General features: G+C 47.3%; 1 non-coding gene across 1 annotated transcript; it reads right to left on the bottom strand.

Moving 5' to 3' along the window:
* Positions 1-439: 439 nt before the first annotated feature.
* On the bottom strand, positions 440-623 carry LOC142591777 (U2 spliceosomal RNA). The gene has a single exon (XR_012830524.1). It is a non-coding gene; the product is annotated as a U2 spliceosomal RNA (small nuclear RNA).
* Positions 624-19862: the final 19239 nt, after the last annotated feature.

Here is a 19862-nt window from a genome sequence, read left to right as displayed (position 1 = left end):
CGCGCGAGGTGGGGCAACTCCGAGTGAAAAAGTAGAGCGCTGGCTCCCCTTCCCTTTGGAATGTGACTGCCTGTTCTCTCAAAAACAAAACAGCTTGCTTTTGCTCAGCGTGCGTGAGTGACATATCGCCATGTTCGGGGCAGCCTCCTACAGTTGAAGCAGGAGCTTACGCTAAGTTTAGCTCTCTATTGCCATAAGAGTTGAACGGGCATTCTACTCTCTCTCACAAGGGCAGAGCGAAAAAAAACAGTTCACTCTATCTTTGCTGAGGGAGTGAACAATGTATTTCCCGCCACTGGACATTTTGCGAGAGTAAAACTATGCTTTGAAGAGTAAATCGTCCCCTTTATTCCTGCGATACTCTTCCTAGCATTTAAAGTGTGGGTTATAAAAAAAAATTGCGTACGCTTCTCGAGCCGTGAGATACAGAATTTCTCCCTCTACGAGGGCCCACCCCGAAGATAGTGGTATAGCGGGCCGACCCACAGCGGAGGTAAAGCAGGCTATAAGCACTCCGCCAACTTGCAAAAATAGGCTTAATATCTTAGGTACAAAGGCAACCCGTATCAGATTTTAAGCTGATAGAAACAGATACCACGCTTTCAGCCACGTAGGCCATGCCTACGTTCGCAGCGCCATCTCTTTCTCAGCGTTACAAGCGCTCGCGTATCTCCTCTCCTTTTCCTTTGCCCTCCCGTGGTGGTGGACCCGTAAGCGTGCTGCCTGCCAGGACCGCGAGGCGGAAATAAGTGTCAGCCGTCCATCTGGCCCTAATGCCGCCAACTTGGAAGGTTTCATCTGAGCAACGGCCACGTTTCAGAGGGAGGTTGTGGGGAACCAGCCTTTTGTGGCCTATGTTGTGGCCTATGTGTGGCCTTGTGTGGCCTATGTTCTGCTGATATATACGGCCTATACACAGGACGATATGACATCAACACACAATAAAAGCTGTAATAGCGTAGGACAAAATGACTGTTTCTCTTTAATTAAAATGTAGAAATATGACACGAAATGAAGAATGAAATTAGTAGAAATGACAAAATGACTAAGGTCGGACGCCAATTCAGCTAATCCGCGTTGCGTGCGCTATGCATAAACATATATAAGGTGCTCTCACGTTAATTGCTTTTCTGAAGCATTGCCTAATGGCTGCAGCACTCCTGGCTTAACTCTATCTATAGTAGCCTTCATCCAGGGTTCGCTACAGTCACTGACTATGGGACCCTCTTCCACCCGTATGTGTTACATTTTCATCTTTTAAAAGATAATAATAAACATTGATTGATTCATTGATTGATTCATTATCTGCCATAAAGCGACCGCAGCGGCCGTTCTCCCGTCACTTTCGTGCGTACATGTGTACGCACCATGAGCTTCATTGTTCCAGTACTTATTCACACACTAAGTGAAACGTCACGAAACCGGTGAATAGGCAGCGTTCGTGAGGTTAGTTGAAGCGTGCTTTAGTCGGTGCAGATATGGATGCATTGAACTGACTGAGATAGTGCCTGTCGTGAAAGTGCGTTCTATAGTCCGTGCTTTGTGTCACATTTGACGTGCTATTCAATCACACCAGTTCTTCAAGCCTCTGCTTCTTCCGCAGCCTACTATACCCACCACCACTAGCTTTCTAGAATAGTTGAAAAGAAAAAAAATAACTTATTCTTTTCACTCTTATCATGTTAAAAATCATCATTAACGTCGTGTGTTCTGCGACCACGTTACTCTCTACCAGATAATGTTCACAGTATTGTGAGTAGTCTTTAGACGCTATGCAACGCAGTGACTTGCGCAATTTCGATTAGACATAACCAAACACTGTCCGCTTCACTTCGCTTTCCTTGTTCAGAAATATTTCTGTTTTTTTTTCTTTTATTCCTTCACAGCTTCATCCCACGGAAGAGGCGAGCCTCGTTTTGAAAGCTCCTCAGCTACAGCAAGAACAGATTGCGCAACAATGTCACCAACTGGTGACATCGCCCATAAGCTCACACAAGGTGCCTTTCGAACTAACTGAGAAGACCGTCATCCGAAAATCACCTTATAACATGTCACGAGAGCGCAAGATATGGTTGAATAAAGAATTGCAGGAGATGCTATACACCGGTATAATCCGACCTTCGGTGTCACCCTTCACCTATCCCATAACAATTGCGCAAAATGAAGATGAAACTTTCAGACTGCGCACATATTACAGACTTCTCAATCGCCAGACAGAACTTATACCATTTCCCATGTCGAAAATAGACACGATTATAGATGAGACAGGTGGTTGCCGAAATTTTTCACGTATTCACTTGTGCAAAGGTTTCTGGCAGATCTCGCTAACCGAAAAAACAAAAAATGTACACTGCTGTTATCACGCCCTTCGATCTGTACAAGTGTAACCGGCTTCCTTTCGGCTGGAAAAGCTTGCCAGCATGGTTCCGAAAAATTATGAACGAAGAACTGAAGTCTTTCCTAGGTTTGGTTTGTAACGTGTACATAGACGATGTTATCGTTTTCACCAAAACAGAGGCTGAGCATCAGGAACACCTATGTCAGGTATTAAATGCCTTGAGCTTGACACACCTCAAGGTTAATTTCAAGAAAAATGCATTCTTTCTAAGAAAAGTTGTGCTTCGTGGAAAAGTCTTTGATCGGACTACCAAAGGCACGAAACAAGTGTCCGTTGAAAGGATATCCCAACTGGTAAAACCATATGACGTCCACTCATTGCGTGTGTTTTTGGGATTAGCGCGACATTTCAGACTTTTCATAAAATACTTTGCCGTAAAAACAAGTTGCCTCACGCGCCTAACGCAGAAAGAAGTTCCATTTCAATGGGATGAGGAATGTGGCAGAGTCTACCGCGATCTGGTGCACAGAATCTCTGATGACCCTATTCTACGCATACCAGATTTCACTTTACCCTTTGAACTGAATACCGACGCCTCACACTATGGAACAGGTGCAATCTTGTACCAGAAATATCCAGAAGCATCCGGCCGAGATAAGCGACACGTAGTAGGTTACTGCAGCTACACCCGCAAATCATCTGAAGTCAACTACACCGCTATTGAAAAGGAAGCTCTTGCGCTCCTTAAAGCAATTCAGTACTTCCGTACGTACCTAGAAGGTGCGAAGTTTGCTTTGTTCACCAATCACCAGGCCCTCAGTCATCTCCTGAGTATGACCCAACTAAAAGGACGTATCGCCAGGTGGGTGAACTACTTGCTTCAGTCAGATTACACCATCTCCCACAGACGTGGACCCCTTCTGACTGGTGCAGATGCATTGTCTAGACAGATGATACAGGCCAACAAAGAACAATCGGAAGAAATCAATGAAGTAAAATTGTGGGATGGCACTTGAAAATTGATTTTATGGAAGGTCGCCATCATGTCCCGCCCACGCTGGTTTCCAGGGTGCTTTATCTGCACCACGATTGCCCAGAATCTGTAGGACACGACGGATTTTGGCGCGCCCACAACAAGCTAGTGAAGAGAATAACGTGGCCTCAGATGAAAGAAGACGTCAATCAATACGTTCGTTCATGTCACATTTGTTAAGTCAACAAAGTGAAATATAAGCAGCCTATGGACGCCATGATAATACCTTGCCACTCGATCGTGCCTTTTGAAGTTATACACCTGAATTTCGCCGAGCTAAATAAGAAACGAGAGGGAGTCCGAAAAACGCAAGCTTTTCTTCTGGCCATAGATGAATGCACCAGGATGGTCACGGCACAGGAAGAAAAAGAAGATGCGAATAGTGTGAGCATTATTTCACCCGTTCATTTTCTTCATCTGTATATATTCATCATCATGACCAGCTTCATCGTCTTCAGCGCGCGCCCTGCGAAATAAACCGTTGAAGCTTAACAGCTGTCTCGCAAGTCATCGCCCTCCTCGAACGGCATATGTTTAGGAGAGCGAGGACGATCGCATGTGAGAAAGGTCCAGCGTTCCAGAGTGAAAAACTAGCAAGATGGGCTCGAGATCACAATATTCAAAATTGAAGATTCAAGGTTCATTTATTTCTCCAAGAGAAAAGGATATATCAATCAAATTCTGTGCGCCATACCATCCCGCGGCGAATGGGCTTGCCGAGCGTGCTGTACGAGATGTGAAACAATACATAAGGATGTACGATAGCTTCCCTGGTGGATGGAAATGCTCTTTAGAAGCAGCTTTGAGACATCACAATCGCTCCTACACCAGTGGCTTGGGATGCAGCCAACAGCTCGCTTCTTCAGGAGAAACCTTTATTCTTCAGGCGGACCGTGGGCTGGGGCTGTTAGAAAATCTCAAGATCGTCGAGGAGTGGAAACAAAAATCGCCGCAGGAGAGGTACCATAAACGAAAGAAAATAATTTTTACAAGAGGCATTGCTCAGATATCCCAGACATACAACTCACCGACCTCGTTCTAGTTAGGAAAGGAGTAAGAGAAATCAGTGCCAAATTCTATGGTCCTTACTCTGTGACAAAGACAGCCATGCAGAAACGAATATTGAAGACTGTGGTATATTGGTGAACGTGGCTCTGTTGAATGTGCTTCGATTGGAAATGGTTTCAAGTATTACCCCAGGAGGGGTTAACAACAGAAACCTGGAAGGGTGAAGCGATATGAGCCTTCGAATAGAAGATGAAGAAGCGCAGCAACCTCGGCACAGTAGAAAATCAGAATGAAGTTAGAATTTAGGAAGACAAGATGGACGCCACTATTCAAATCTAGTTTCGCTTTACTTCTAAGCATATGAAAAACATATCAGGACTCAGGCCTAGCATAGCAAGGCCTGAGAATTCGAGAAGTGAAAATATATGTTGGTGCCAAAAAAGATTACGCATTGAAAAAGGCATAAATAATAAAGCACAAGGTAGCAAGCAAACTAAATTTTGCAACAGCTACTGGTATATATGGAGTGAATTCATACCATTGCCAAACACAGCACACGCAACCCTCCCGTGTGCCTCTCTTACTCAGATAATTGAATAGGAATTTTTAAAAGAATGTTCATATTTACAAAACAAAAAATAAGGCCTCACAACACAGTACTCTTGTCATTTACCTTGTTTTTCAGAACGTATCATCTCATACAAAACCTCTCCCATGCCGCTTTCTCTTCACAATAGTTGATGAAACGCCACAGGTAATTTTAATTTTTAAGGTAATGCGTAATGCGAAGATGTGGCTTCGTGTCCCACCTGCGGTCAGTTGTTGTTTCATCCCCTTTCATTTCCATTTATTTATAATTTCTTTAATTCAATTAATAAGCACATGTAATTTCACCTGCGCTGTCCATGGTGTCATTGGTTGTTGGTATCTTATGATATGACTAATAAAAATCGGGCCATCGCTTTTCTTTTTTACCTTCAATGAAGCAGCGGACACCTCTATTACAAGAGAAAGTTGGATCTCGTATAGACGAGAATTTATTCGCCATTACTGGAACCTCTGCGACAATGTTGTCATTGTTGCTGGCCCGATAGAAAATATAGGTGGGCATTCTTCTGTTTTGGCAACCATTACTTCTAGCCAAAATGGTCACCATGACATTAGCACAATTAATACGGAAATATGCGTGTTCAAATGAGTGCATTTGGATATCTCAAATGGCTTCCAGAAGCCCAGAATACGATAATTTGGTTGGTCTTTTCCTTGCGCAGGAATGAAGGGCCGACACGCGAGAAAGGAACAAGTTGTAGCGTTTTGTTATTGGCACGTAAAAGTTTCGCAAAAATGACACAATTTGGTGACGCATAACCGATTTCCAGCGTCAAGAGATACACATGAGAAGGCTGCACTGCATCAACACAAAAGCTAAGCAGCCAACGCCTTGAGCACCACTGGAATCCTACGTAAAGCACGTTGTCGGGTCCTATCCGCAGGACACAACTGACGCCCAGACGACCTTGAGGCTACAGTTTGACAGCCGCGTATCACACCAATATAAGCCTGCGCAAAGCCTCAAGTTAGGAAAGGTATCGATGATGAAGATGATAGTTATGATTATTCCCTTATTTGGGCATGTATCCACCACGGGGGACTGGCCGAGAATCGCGGGCACAATTAAAGCAACACATGATTATACGAAGAAATAAAGGGCAATATAATTGTCAAGGGAAGAAATAAAAAAGATATCGTGCCGTATCGGTGAAAGAGAAAGGTTGATTGATTTCGCATTCTCGTTTGCGAAGCAGAAGCTGAAGAAGCTCGCGTGCGCGAGCACGAGATCGTTTCGTGCTCGAGGAGAACGCATCACTGCGGACACTTTTTGGGTCCCACTCAACCAAACCGCGAAGCGAAAAGTATAGAAGCATGCCCCGAAGTAATTCACCCGCGGGCATCGCGGCCAAACGCGCGTCGACGGCAACGTCAGCGACCAGCAGCCCCGCTTCCCCGACCAGCCCAGTGCGGCATCGCTCGTCATCAGAGGTCGTCACGCCGTCAGCCACGTCACCAGGGAGCAGGAGCGGCAGCTGTCGTAGTCCGCAGCATCACCGCCCGTCGGGCTCCGAGACGACCAAGTCGCTGACGCCGTCCGACGTCGCACCCATCGCAGCGACAGCAGCCACCGGCAGCAGAAGCAGAGCTAGGCCTCTTCATCCTGCGAGCACTCTACGTGCGCAGACGACGGAGCTCCCTACGGCCGCCTGTCCAACGGGCAGGGAAAACGGTCCCCGTGTCATCCTGCCGTACTACCTACGCCGCGGGTGGGGAGGCGCCAGGACTACTGCGTTGATGAAGAAGCCGTCGGCGATTATCAACCGGGCCTCCGCTCAGAGGCCGCGAGAGCACCACGCGTCCGTGCTGTTCGACGAGCACGAGGAGAAGAAGAACAGAGAGGAAAAACAGACTGAGCCCACCGTCGATGCCTCGCGTCGGTCGAGCCAACGAGGACCTCGAGGCAGCATTCCCAGTGCCGCCAAGAGCAGCACGTCTACCTCCAGCTTCCACGCGGCACGCCGCAGGGCTTCGTCGGGACCGAGCATGCTGAGCGAGGAGGTCATCGAACGGCTCCACTCCCTCGTAAGCATCCTGTCACGGTCATAGTGTGCCTTGCCTCAGAATGAAGCAGTAACCTGAGTTAGTTAGGCCAGTTTACCTAGTCAGTTTCTAAACTCCGCGCCAAGTTCCGTGCATGCAAGGTACCTTCCACCATGTTTCCGCTGGGGGGTTGAGCGAGGAGATCGAAGTCGTCGTCACTTATTACCTAATTAATGTGCTTGGAAATGTTAACGTACGAGAAGTAAAAAAAAATCGGGAGCTGTCGATTTAAAATGGTTTTTATTTCCTTCAACTTATTAGGCATCTCAAATGACTAGTGCATGAATTTTCTGACTGATCATTTCTTTCTTTAAATAAGTATTCTCCGCCTCACAACCCTAGAAAATATTCGGCAGAACCCATCTCACAATGGCTGTCAACGGTAATGGCTTCAGCATTGGGTCAATATAGTGATAAAGGTATTGCCACCGTCGCGACGAGTTAAGTGTGATGCGCGTACTGGTGTTTCCCGACGAAGACTAATCGCCAGCTATGGGCGCTGCCACGAAGCCTGCCCGTGGCCCTCGACATGCATGGTGGACCAAAGCGTGCGAAGGCTGAGAAACGCGTCATGCTGCAGCTGGGCTCCTCTCTCGCGCTCTTTTCTCTGGATGCGCTGCGCCATCTAGTGGCATTGCCGAGACGTCCGCGCGTGGCTTTCGTGATGATAAGCGCGGTGCGCCGGTGCGTGCAAACGCCGATAACTGTTCCCCCGCTTGCCACAAATTCAGTGCACATACTCACTGACCCTAGTAAACGGGAGGTTCAATGAAAAGGGGAACGCATCCCGGGCACTTGTGGCTCAGCTTGCTGAAACGTCCCGATGGCTGTCTTCCAGGAAACTGCGTGACGTGGGTTCGATTCCGCTCAACATCGGATAAACTTAAAGGACGTTATTTCTTATTGTAGAACGGCACGATCTCAGCGGCATATACCTAGCTGCCCAAGTTGCGGCCAAAGGCGCTGATGAAAAGCGGCCCAGTGACCCAATCTGGCAACAAACAAGTTCACTGAAGATCAGCACAGACTGAGTGGCACATACAGAGTGCTTCAAGTATGCGTCGAACAGTTCGATTTAAAAGGGGTGCATACGCACTGCCGCAATTATACCGTGACCCATGTCTGCGCCAAAGAGGTTCGTTGAAGGGCTGCACATATGTAAACAATGCTATATACTCAGTGACCCATGATGGAATACGGCCACCAAGTCACCCACAAGTACGTCTTTAGTGACCCAAGTTTTTTCGACGGTTGCTTCTGAACCCTGTTCTCTTAGTGCAACAACCCGGTGTGCCACCCATCTAACCATGGACTAGCCACTGAGCCAGGTAGGCGTGCAAACGGTTAGAGGCACAGACAGACGGTCCCTGGGAAGTGCGTGAAATACCCTAAGAATGCGAACGCATTCGCAAGCACGCGTCAGGGTTCCCCAAATAAGTTACCTTAACAGCTTTTCTACAACCGCTTCAGGTTTCATGTCCCAGGTTATCAATGCGTCGTGATGCCATGTCTCGGAACCTGGTGATCTAGGAGCTGAACATAGCGACAATTTGGCACTAGCTCCGCCTCACTCTGTCACCTTATATGATGTCACATCGGGCCTCGCGTTGAGTAGTAGCGTACCAGACGACTGATTTAACCGAAGCGTGTTCCAAACAGCCAAAATCTCCCATTTTCCGGTCTCACGTGACAGGGTCCCAAGTCATGAATTCATGACACATGCATGGCCTGGGAATTCCAACCTCAAGTAGTTATAAAAAGCAGGCATCGTAAGTTATTTTGGACGCCATCAATCTTGCATGTATTTTTTCTATACTATAGAATGCGAGAACATAATTTAGGTAAAGTACACTATTAATTAATTATGCTCAAATAGTGACGTCTTATATTGAAACAAGAGTTAGCCGACTACCCCACATTTCGTCAGTCGCGCTGGCCGAGGTTTGAAACAAGGAGCTCATAGGAAGTTTTTGCAAATAGAGAAATTTGAAAAAGGATCTTGGGTAACTACATGAAACGTTTTCCCATGGAACTTTCAGCGCGGCATCGAAGTGCGTGGCTGCATCAGTTTCTGCACTGCGCTGCTGCTTTCGACACCATGGTTTCCGTTCGTATATATTAGCTTGCACTAGGCATCGTACAATCAGCTTCTGAGCGTGACGGTTCTCCAATATGGTGGCTAGGAGGACGTCAGTACACTCCAGTGGCACTCCACCGTGTTTAGAAGTAGACATGCCAGCGCCTGGCGACGCAGTGCCGAAAATACGTCGGATTAAATTAAATACTGGGTTTTACGTGCCAAAACCACTTTCTGATTATGAGGCGCGCCGTAGTGGAGGATTCCGGAAATTTTGACCACCTGGGGTTCTTTAACGTGCACCTAAATCTAAGTACACGGGTGTTTTCGCATTTCGCCCCCATCGAAATGCGGCCGCGGTGGCCGGGATTCGATCCCGCGACCTCATGCTCAGCAGCCCAACACCATAGCCACTTAGCAACCACGACGGGTAAAATACGTCGGATGGTTGCTGCCCAACGTGACACTGTTTGGAACATACTGCTGGCGCCATTGAATCAAAAGTGCGAGTGCTAGCATGAACCCGTCTTCATGCCGTGTGGTTTCTAGTATTGTTCAAGCACTCTATAAAGTTGCAACACGGTTGGTAGCTTGCAAACTCACATACTTGAAGCCGTGCAACTCGCCTGCAAGGCATGCAGGGCACGGATGCCATCACTGAGGATGAGGTTGTTCGATCAAAGAGCAGTTGACGAGAATAGCTTTGCTAAACGCTGGTAAAAAGCGTGAGCAATAACCATCGTTCTAGTAAAACATGAAGCTGATTGCCTATTCCGTTCACGTGTAGTAAAAATCAATAAGAAGAATGTGGTAAAGTAAGCAACGTACAAGCACATTAGTTCCTGCCAGTTATGGTAGCATCTTGGCGTTCTCAGTTCGAGGTGTGGAGTGGCACGTAACTGGCACGCTGCTAACGTAACAACAAGAACCAGCTGCTTGTGTGTGTGTGTGTTCTTACTCCGAAATGCCACCGTAGTAATCGCCAATCTATAAAAGATGTGAGGTGGCATTTCACCATACTTCACTCCAAGTGACATGGTTGGCCATGAGTAGAAATATTATACAAGCTCGCCGCACTTTCTAAAATTATTCATATACGTCTTCTCCCGTTTCTTTCGTCGTGCCTTGTTCTTTTTTGTGTGTTTGCGAAATCACCAAATGTCCAATTGAGCGAAAAAGCCGGCGTGTGTAGCAGTGAAACGGCGCCTAAATTTCCATTGGCTGCCACGCACGTCACGTGCGCGCTTCCAATAGTCGCAGCAGGCCAAACGGCACACCTGCTGCTGCATTAGCGGCCCATATGTTGCGTTAGTGGAGAGGGCATCGCCGTGACGCCACGTCATTAGTGCGCGCTTCCACGGAGCGGAACAGGCGAAACGGAACACCTGCTGCTGCACTAGGGGCTCAGGTGTAGCATGAGTGGAGAGGGCATCGCCGCGACGCCACGTAATTAGTGCGCGCTTCCACGGAGCGGAGCAGGCGAAACGGAACACCTGCTGCTGCACTAGGGGCCCAGGTGTAGCGTGAGTGGGGAGGGCTTCGCCGCGACGCCACGTCACCAGTGCGTGTCGACGGAGAAGATACGGAGACGCGACGCCGCAATGGGAGATGGGTTGTCGTCGACGAAGCAGTCGCGCAGGTGCGAGTGCCACCGTCTCGCTCTCAGAAGCCGGCGCACGGTCCGTATTTCTCTCTCGCCCCTACTGGGTTTACTGTAGCACGCCTTCCGGTCTTGGTCGTCGGTGACATGCCGCGTGCTTTTTTTCTCAGCTGTATGGTCCAAATGATTGTGGTCTGTAGTCAAAATGATAAATAGAAACTGTACAAAACAAGAAAGAACCACCCGCACCAAATTATAGGCAAAATGCGATAACATAGGCCGGAGCAAAACTCCTAAACATTAAAACGTCGCGCAAAACTTGAAGCGCCGTTCAATTTTATATAAATGTTGTCGCTTTCACAACCCATGAGAAGTGCTTGAGTTTTCTGGGATATTTTTTTTTTTCACGGTGGCTCACATTTTTAAATATAAAAGCGGAACTAAAATCACAGCTTTTTGCTAGCGCGCCTTCTTTTGTAAAAGCGGGAGCGCAGATATTGCCTTACTAGATGTCAGGTATTTTTCCTGAGGTCGGTGCTTAGCTGTTTTTGAGGCGGTGTTTATACCTTGGACACCGCTTCCTGTAACAACATGCGTGGTGCTTGAAGAGCTGCCGGCTTGAACTCGAACTTAAAGTAACGCGAGGCACTTATTACACACGAAGCAACAGCGTCATTCGGCCAGCCTTGTGGTTCGGGCAGGCAACGTGTTTGCAGCAACGATCACGTCGACGCCTACGGGCGCTGACCGTTGTTCGGCACACGCGCAGGCGGTTGAAGGCGCCGACAAGAAAGAGGACAAAGCCATGTGCCGCGACGCCCCGTGGAGGACGTTTGCCACGTGCGCCCTCGCTGTCGTCGTTGTCGTCGTCGTCCTAGCCGCGTACTTCGCGATCCACTGGTCGCCGAGCGCGCAGAGGCTCGGGCACGACTCGACCTGCAACAGCGCCGGCTGCCAGCTGCTGGCGAGCAAGGTGATCAACCGTCTCAACACGACTGTCGACCCCTGCGACGACATCGAGGCCCACGTGTGCGGTCCGGTCAAGTGGGAGAGCGACCTGGTCACCGACACGGCCACCGACATGCTGCGCGTCTGGATGCAGCGAGGCGCCGTGCACCTGGAGTCCAAAAAGAGGCCGGAAGGTAAACATTAGCTTCCGCGACAACAACAAAAGACCCCTCGCAAATGTGATAAAAAGCCGAGGAACTCGTACAACGGAGACCGCAAAACTATACAACGTACGCCTGGTACACTTCGGTAGAGCTATAGGGGTCTGGGTGGCTGCTGCGCGATTATTTTTTTTCTATATCAAAAGCTTCACTATCGAGCCCTCATGTCAGCTAACCGGTGGCGTGTTAGATTTAATAACGCGTGAAAGCTAAAATGCCAGTGATGGCTTGGCAACGTTTGACAAATGGAGCGCCACCAACCCGAAAGGTGAACCAGCCTGTGTGTCGCATCTTGCCGCTGTCATCCCAATTTTATTGCAGTAGAATTGTAAGTAATTTAAGCTTCACACGCGCACATCGCACTTCGTCGGACATTAGCTCTTTAACTGGCAAGGAAAACCTGACTAGGAATGTTTTTATTCCTTTATTTCTTCCCAATATTGTGCAAATGCCTACCAAATGACATATTAAAGGGTTTCGCTGAAAACTGGCCGAGATACAGCGATTAGAAAATATTGTTGACCAGCTGGTTAGAAGGAAATGCATGGTCCAAAACTTGGGCTTGCTACTTGCTTTGACAAGCTAAATGTGTGTTCTTGAGATGCACCTCTATGGAGAAAAAAAATGATGGCTTTCTTAAAGCAAAGAAAACTCTCATGACCATCAAGTCCGCTGAAACGATACTGACGAGGTCTTCGAGTTTTGTCACCAGAACATCTGCTGCTCCTCACGCTCGATATTTTTGTTACTACCGCTGCTGAGCAGGTACACAAATTAAGGTAAATTCAAAGGCACAGACTAATATTTGGTTTTGTCTAGCGCCTTCAGATAATTTTGTAAGGTCAACAATATTGTTGAGCTACTAGTTGAAGGGTTAAATGGAGCCACCGAGCTCCGCAGCGCAGGGTTGCGGAGAAACGTCTTGTGGTGGTATCTCGTATGTCCTGCTTGCTAAGTGTCAAGCTTTCCTTTTTTTTTTAACGCGTGCCAAACTGTGTATTGGTAGACCTTCTGAGGATAATGGAGCACGTGATCAGTGCACCTCGAACCTTCTCGTGCAGCGGCTTTCTCCCTCTACCACGCGTGCATGGCTCCAGCCGAGGAGAGCATCTCCGAGCTGAAGGCTTTCATGCGGGACAGGGGTCTGCTGTGGCCCACGTACGGCGGGTCCCAGCTCCCCGCGCTCTACGTGCTGCTCGACCTTCTCATCAACTGGGGCGTGCCGTTCTGGTTCGAGCTGAGCCTGCGTCGTCTGCCCAACGACACACGGTAAATACGCCCCCTGTGAAAAACTATCGCAGCATGCTAGCGTATAGGCACAACAGGGCGCTTCAGAAGATGCGTTCGAAGCTTTCTTTTTTTTTTAGTCGTGCGGGAGATGGAGAGAAACACGCGTTTCGGTTGTCACTGCTTTTATCGCGCACACTCATAAACTTGATGTGACGTGATAATTATTTTAGTAATTAACAAGAATAAGCTAACCTTTGAGGAGGACGCGCTCACGGTAAATGACCTCGGAACCTCCTGTGTGTACACCTATATATATTTATGTTGCACATATTCGGAACCCACACACAAAAAAAACCGCAACAAAGAAGAAAAAGAACTTGCTTGACGCGAGATGGACGATGTCTTCTCAAATCTATGCCACCTCCGCCATTATCCCATTTCTGGCTCTACTATTATGCTTGCAGCACCAGTAAACGCTAGCGTGAAATTGTCACCTGGGAATTCCTTGTAGGAAGCCCCACGCCACAGCCTGCTGCACTCCTTATTATCGCGGCGAGTGAGTGGGTCGTCCTCTAGCGGCAGCTTTGTAATGGCGACATTACGCGAGGCGAGGGTTGTCCATTTTGCGACAGGTAGCGGTCTGGTGAGGGCGATGGATAAGGTCGGCGCCCATCGCTGCATTTTAGGAGCTGCTCGCACTCAAAAAGTTGGCGTCGTGGTATTATGTTCTTGATCAATGCACTATCGAAGATGGAGCGAAACCAAAAGCAACCCATGAAGCACGAGTGGCGGCGCAATTTTAGCATAGCGATCAGCTCCTGCTTCAAGTGCTGCAACGGAAAGAGAGAGAGAGAAAGATAAACACATTTATTCACAGATTTCGGGTGGGTCTCTCTTTTCCAAGAAACCATAGGCTTTCGTCGCGTCAGCAGCCTTCGCTACCAGTAGACGCTGGCCTGTGAAGGTGCAGCTGGCTAGAGCTCTTTCACAAATATCAGCTATGCAGTACGGATTGGGTGTGCTAAAGGGAGATTCGGTACAGCCTCCTACAGCGCGAAAAAAGCGCTCTGCGTTCCACAAAATTGGCGTAGAGGACATGTGGGCGCCAACGGTATAGTTTCTAGGTGAGTGTGGAAAGGTATACGTTCGAAGTGCTCTGAGAATGTGTTCTGGACCTCTGGCTAGCTTTCTATACGGAGTTGGTAATTTTCTGCTTTGGTGGGGTATGGTGGTTTCTACATTAGGCATGAGGCGCACTGGTGTTTGCAAATAGTACGGCAAGACGCATGAATCACACCTTTGGTGCAGGACCATGCTTGTTACTTAAGGGCCCTAGGAAAATTCGCTCCAAATTTTCTTTCAATATTATTGGCTGTTTAATGTAAGAAAATCACTGCTATATGTATCTCGCAAGTAGCCAGTGCCTTTAATCCTGTGCTTATCAAGAAAGTAAGCGAAACTTAAGAATCTTCCCTTGTTTTGCGTTGTAAAGTATTTATTTCTTTTTCCATCCTTTGTGTATTTGTGTAGTAGCTTGCTTGATGTTTAGCGGTGATAGCTGGGCGGGTGGTGGAGGGCGTTCCTGGAGGCACCGTAATTCACAGATGTTTGTTAAAAGGATTATATAACTACCGATAAAGATTTCCCAGATATAGGTCAATCCGAACAACTCCTACATCAAAGATAGTGAATTTGCATGAGTTGGTTCCCTCATTCTTTGGAACATCTAAAGTCGGTGACAACCTTTATGTTACAAAGCAAATCTACTGTTGTACAAGTTGCATAGGTGCACCGGACCATTGGGCTCACTTGTTTTTATTGCGTCATGGCGGAGAACCTATGTCAAATTCAATAAGGTGCCGTCTGCGACGATAGCAGCCGAGAAAATCTTGTGATGTTTGTCTGCACTCAACCACGTTGCTTCGTGCGAGTATCCGAACGTGCTTCAGTTTCTTCAAGCCTACTTCAGTATCAATCTCGCAAGTCCTATTTCCATGCAGTATTCATTCGTGGTTGGGATGCCTTGGAAATTAATGTACGTGTACGTGGGATCGCAATGTCTTCGCCCGCCGACGCTTCATCATTTGTTTGTTGCAGCACATCAAGTGCCTTTCTCGCATCGCTCGAATTCGCCCAACAGATTTGCCTGAAAATCACGACATTCTAAATACCACGTCATGCGCATTATTGTGCTAAGAAGTTAACTTGCAGTTCTCGTCGAAGTTACGAGCATGCGCTCCCGTAGGCAATTTTTAGCACGCAGAATGCTTCGACCAACCAGTCGCGCGGCAATTTTTCTCGGAAAAAAACTTTGTATGTAGCAGCTGTTCGGCAACGGGAAGCTGTATCTGGAGTTCTTCATGTTGCTCTACAATTTTCTCATTTACGCCTTTGGTCTAAAAATATTTGAATTGATGAAATAATTCATTATGTTATTCGGCGGAATGAAAAAAAAAATAAATCGGAGTCTCTCCATGCGACGGAAAACAACCTAACCTTGGTTCTGTCCAGCTGCGTGGCATCTGCATATGTGTAAATCTTGGTGCATGACAATAGGGACGCCCTATATATCTGAGCTTAGCAGTTCTATGCTCGCCGGCATGTTCGACGCATGTTGCTTTACGCTGCGCCACCTCTATCTACGCTGGCGTCCGGCTGCCTGTTCCGATGGCTTGGCAGCGTTGCGTTGCTGGTTATCTTTTAGCAATTGCGCACCACCAACGCCGGCCTCCAGCGGCGCGTTCTAAACCATGCCCTGGTAATGCGGTCTCGTCGGGGCATCAGATAAGGTGGCGTAGTTGGCTGTCAGGTGGCCTGAACATATGAGGCACATAAGCATTGGCTCGTATACAGACATAAAATGGACATGCATGTGATACACCACCTTTTCGCGCACGATATATAGAACATCATTCATACGCCTTGAAAAACGCGCAGAAACGTGCCAACCGGGAAATGTGCGATCCGAACAGACGGCCTAAATTTCACACACTCAACTATGGTTGACATCGACGTAAAGACGCGTTTTGTTGTTTTCCTATTGCGTGGTATTGTAAGAGGGCGACAGGAACCCGGAACTAAATCGAGCTGCTGGTCGACGCCATATGCCACCGAAGCGAGACGTGGTGTCCACATCGCGGCAGCTGCAGCAGAGAATGGCGGGCGGCGCCACCTATCGACATCTCCACTTATGTGTAAAATAGAAAGGTGGAGATGCTTATCGCAATAGTTATGGTGGCTATAGCTATGAATGCGGCTTGCGAGCAACCGGGCGGTGATTTCCTGGTACCGAAATAAGAAACTGCGCGTCGTCGTTTACACGTGAGACGGGCGGCTATGCTTTGTGCTCGATCGTGCAAGCGTAGCGCCTTGTTCACATGGAATCTAGCTGCTCGAAAACGAATACTATCGCAGTATTCAGCAGGTGACGGCAGCGCGTTCGGGTTATCGCCTGTTCAAAGCATGCACTAGGCTTCCGACGGCACTACCCGTTGTGAAACAGATAGGCGAAGATGCTTATCGAAATATTATGGACGATCATCATCATCATCATCATCATCATCAGCGTGGTTACGCCCACTTCCGGGCAAAGGCCACTCCCATACTTCTTCAACTACCCCGGTCATGTACTAATTGTGGCCATGTTGTCCCTGCAAACTTCCTAATCTCATCCGCCCACCTAACTTTCTGCCGCCCCCTGCTACGCTTCCCTTCCCTTGGAATCCAGTCCGTAACCCTTAGTGGCCATCGGTTATCTTCCCTCCACATTACATGTCCTGCCCATGCCCCCCCCCCCCATTTATTTTTCTTGATTTCAACTAAGATGTCATTAACTCGCGTTTGCTGGTATCCTGCCTAACGGAAGTCGGGGGTAACTCCGTTAGGCAGGATACCAGCAAACTATCGCAGGAGACGAAAGATCTGATCAAGAAACGCCAATGTATGAAAGCATCTAACCCTACAGCTAGAATAGAACTGGCAGAACTTTCGAAGTTAATCAACAAGCGTAAGACAGCTGACATAATGAAATATAATATGGATAGAATTGAACATGCTCTCAGGAGCGGAGGAAGCCTAAAAACAGTGAAGAAGAAACTAGGAATTGGCAAGAATCAGATGTATGCGTTAACAGACAAAGCCGGCAATATCATTACTAATATGGATGAGATAGTTCAAGTGGCTGAGGAGTTCTATAGAGATTTATACAGTACCAGTGGCACCCACGACGATAATGGAAGAGAAAATAGTCTAGAGGAATTCGAAATCCCGAAGGTAACGCCGGAAGAAGTGAAGAAAGCCTTAGGAGATATGCAAAGGAGGAAGGCAGCTGGGGAGGATCAGATAACAGCAGATTTGTTGAAGGATGGTGGACAGATTGTTCTAGAGAAACTGGCCACCCTGTATACGCAATGCCTCATGACCTCGAGCGTACCCGAATCTTGGAAGAACGCTAACATAATCCTAATCCATAAGAAAGGGGACGCCAAGGACTTGAAAAATTACAGACCGATCAGCTTAATGTCCGTTGCCTACAAAGTATTTACTAAGGTAATTGCAAATAGGATCAGGAACACCTTAGATTTCTGTCAACCAAAGGACCAGGCAGGATTCCGTAAAGGCTACTCAACAATAGACCATATTCACACTATCAATCAAGTGATAGAGAAATGTGCAGAATATAACCAACCCTTATATATAGCTTTCATTGATTACGAGAAAGCGTTTGATTCAGTCGAAACCTCAGCAGTCATGGAGGCATTACGGAATCAGGGTGTAGATGAGCCATATGTAAAAACACAGGAAGATATCTATAGCGGCTCCACAGCCACCGTAGTCCTCCATAAAGCAAGCAACAAAATCTCAATAAAGAAAGGCGTCAGGCAGGGAGATACGATATCTCCAATGCTATTCACAGCGTGTTTACAGGAGGTATTCAGAGATCTGGATTGGGAAGAATTGGGGATAAAAGTTAATGGAGAATACCTTAGTAACTTGCGATTCGCTGATGATATTGCCTTGCTTAGTAACTCAGGGGACCAATTGCAATGCATGCTCACTGACCTGGAGAGGCAAAGCAGAAGAGTGGGTCTAAAAATTAATATGCAGAAAACTAAAGTAATGCTTAACAGTCTCGGGAGAGAACAGCAATTTACAATAGGCAGCGAGGCACTGGAAGTCGTAAGGGAATACATCTACTTAGGGCAGGTAGTGATGGCGGATCCGGATCATGAGACGGAAATAATCAGAAGAATAAGAATGGGCTGGAGTGCGTTTGGCAGGCATTCCCAAATCATGAACAGCAGGTTGCCGTTATCTCTCAAGAGAAAAGTATATAATAGCTGTGTCTTACCAGTACTCACCTACGGGGCAGAAACCTGGAGGCTTACGAAAAGGGTTCTACTCAAATTGAGGACGACACAACGAGCTATGGAAAGAAGAATGATAGGTGTAACGTTAAGGGATAAGAAAAGAGCAGATTGGGTGAGGGAACAAACGCGAGTTAATGACATCTTAGTTGAAATCAAGAAAAAGAAATGGGCATGGGCAGGACATGTAATGAGGAGGGAAGATAACCGATGGTCATTAAGGGTTACGGACTGGATCCCAAGGGAAGGGAAGCGTAGCAGGGGGCGGCAGAAAGTTAGGTGGGCGGATGAGATTAAGAAGTTTGCAGGGACGGCATGGCCACAATTAGTACATGACCGGGGTTGTTGGAGAAGTATGGGAGAGGCCTTTGCCCTGCAGTGGGCGTAACCAGGCTGATGATAATGATGATGATGAACTCGCGTTTGTTCCCTCACCCAATCTGCTCTTTTCTTATCCCTTAACGTCACACCCATCATTCTTCTTTCCATAGCTCGTTACGTCGTCCTGAATTTAAGTAGAACCTTTTCGTAAGCCTCCAGGTTTCTGCCCCTTACGTGAGTACTGATAAGACACAGCTGGGGGGGGGGGGGGTTATGCACTTTTCTCTTGAGGGATAACGGCAACCTGTTACTCTTGATCTGAAAATTCCTGCCAAAGGCACCCCAGACCATTCTTCTGATTATTTCAGTCTCATGATCCGGATCCGCGGTCACTACTTGCCCTAAGTAGATGTATTCCCTTACCACTTCCAGTGCCTCGCTACCTATAGTAAACTGCTGTTCTCTTCCGAGACTGTTAAACATTACTTTAGTTTTCTGCAGATTAGTTTTTAGACCTACCTTCCTGCTTTGCCTCTCCAGGTCGGTGAGCATGCGTTGCAATTGGTCCCCTGAGTTACTAAGCAAGGCAATATCATCAGCGAATCACAATTTGCTAAGGTATTCTTCATTAACTCTTATCCCCAATTCTTCCCAATCCAGGTATCTGAATACCTCCTCTCAACACGCTGTGACTAGCATTGAAGAGATCGTATCTTCCTGCCTGATACTTTTCTTTATTGGGATCTTGTTGCTTTCTTTATGGAGGACTACGGTGGCTGTGGAACCGGTATAGATATCTTTCAACATTTTTACACATAGCTCGTCTACACCCTGATTCCGTAATGCCTCCACGACTGCTGAGGTTTCGACTGAATCAAACGCTTTCTCTTAATCAATGAAAGCTATATATAAGGATTGGTTATAATCCGCACATTTCTCTATCATCTGATTGATGGTGTGAATATGGTCTATTGTTGAGTAGCCTTTACGGAATCCTGCGTGGTGCTTTGGTTGACAGAAGTCTAAGGTGTTCCGGATTCTGTTTGCTATTACCTTCACAAATACTTT

Source organism: Dermacentor variabilis, chromosome 8, assembly GCF_050947875.1.
Source record: "Dermacentor variabilis isolate Ectoservices chromosome 8, ASM5094787v1, whole genome shotgun sequence".
NCBI classification, from domain to species: domain Eukaryota; kingdom Metazoa; phylum Arthropoda; class Arachnida; order Ixodida; family Ixodidae; genus Dermacentor; species Dermacentor variabilis.
The sequence above is the reverse complement of the archived record's forward strand: the minus strand, read 5'-3'. Positions and strand labels throughout refer to the sequence as shown.